The 1797-nt window shown below is 35.6% G+C and overlaps 1 protein-coding gene across 5 annotated transcripts in view; it reads right to left on the minus strand.

Moving 5' to 3' along the window:
• chchd3a (coiled-coil-helix-coiled-coil-helix domain containing 3a) overlaps nucleotides 1-1797 on the minus strand; it is a 70494-nt gene that overhangs the window by 59910 nt on the left and 8787 nt on the right. The window lies entirely within an intron of this gene.

The following is a 1797-nucleotide window of genomic DNA, read 5'->3' on the forward strand; positions in this document are numbered from 1 at the left end:
AGATACAGTATTAGGGGACCACTAAGGTCTTTATAAAAGCATCCAAAGAGAACCATGTCATGGGACCTTTAAGTAAACAGTTGTTTGCTGACAGGCATATTGTGCTTGTTTGGACACTGAATAGAGTGATAATGTCTAAAAGGTAAAATAAAAAAAAAGAACATCAACAGGTGTTCAACAAAATGTGTTGTTCAAAATGAACAATTTAGTTATGATGATTCATTTTGCCTGAGCAGACTGGTCTGGGTTGTTCCCAGAGCTGCAACGACTGCTTATTTGGTCGAAATAAAAATGATCTGCGACTCATTTTAAAACAGTTTGAGTCCTTAAAGTAAAAATGTCAAACATTCCTAGGTTTCAGACATTTACAGTCATTTAGGGGGATTTGCTGCTATTTTGTTTTTTTCACTGATTTGTGATGTTTTATAGACCAAACAATGAGTGGTTCCTTCTTTCTTGCATTGTGCATATAAAATAAAATAAAAAAAGAAGAAATATACAGTAACATAAATAAATGCACAGCTGGGAAATAAAAAACCTCAGGGCTTGTAAAAGCAAGAAGAAAAGAAAAACACATTACAGTAACATATTTACATTGTGTCTAGTCTATATACTGTATCATAACTAAATTTACATAGACCTGTACTCCATCAACACAAGTAAATATGTTTGTTTGTGTGTGTGTGTGTATGAGTGTGTCAAAAGTAAGGCCCTTTGATATTGCGGCGTAACATCACAAATGCACAGAAACATGCGTTGCCTAAACGGACACAAAAAGTGGCACACGCGTCACTCAACCTCAAATCACAGCACCGCACCACTATATCTCCATATATTCATGGACATCATAACACGTATCATTCCATGTCCCCAGCGGTCTATCTTGGCAGGTAATTAAGCATGAAAGTAAAGATGCCAGCCCGCGACCGGGCCAAAACGTGCTCTGAAGACAGAAGTGCCATGCGGTGTGCTGCGACACTGCAGAGATGGGGGGGGGAGTGTCTGAGTGTGTCAAGATTACTCTCCCAATGCATTAGTAAGATAGGATAATCCCTATTGTCAGAGTCTATTACTACCTGGTAACATGCGGTAACAGCAGGCCAGTGGACACGCACAAAACCCTAATTACAAAACCCTAATTCAAGCTAAATCAGATCAACAATAAGACCTAAATGCACAATGTCAATTATTTCATATCATCTTGGTGTTGCAGCTGCAGTACTGTTAAAAACAGACAAAGGCAAAAGAACACCAATTTCTAAAGTAAAATTGCCTTATATTAATGTATACGTAGTGCCTATTTTGTAATTTTACAAAAGTGTGGTGCTTTGGGGTTATTATAGTCAAGATTTCATCTACCCCTGTTAAAGTCTCACAATCAGTATTGCTTCACATCAGGCTCTTTGATTTTAGTATCACAACTGGAAAGCTTTGTCAATAAATAAAAGTATTTAATCGAGATAAAATCGCATTATTCTCCAAACTCACGATTATTCGCAAATTAATCACAATTTTTTTTTATCGGTTCTAAATGTACTTTAAAAAGAGATCTTTTTCAAGTTTTTATTGCTCAAGGGATATTTGAGACTCACTGTACTTCGATAGTAAGACTTTTCTTTATCAATTTCTAAGGGTGTGCGATTCAAAAAATGTCACGATTCTATACCGATTTCTATACTCACAACTCGATCAAATATCGATTTTCGATTCAAAAACGATTTTAAAAAACAATGTAAATGTAAATGTAGATACTTTTCCTATGTATATATGTATGTACGTATGTATGTATGTATGTAT

The sequence above is a fragment of the Etheostoma spectabile genome, chromosome 23, assembly GCF_008692095.1.
Source record: "Etheostoma spectabile isolate EspeVRDwgs_2016 chromosome 23, UIUC_Espe_1.0, whole genome shotgun sequence".
NCBI lineage: Eukaryota > Metazoa > Chordata > Actinopteri > Perciformes > Percidae > Etheostoma > Etheostoma spectabile.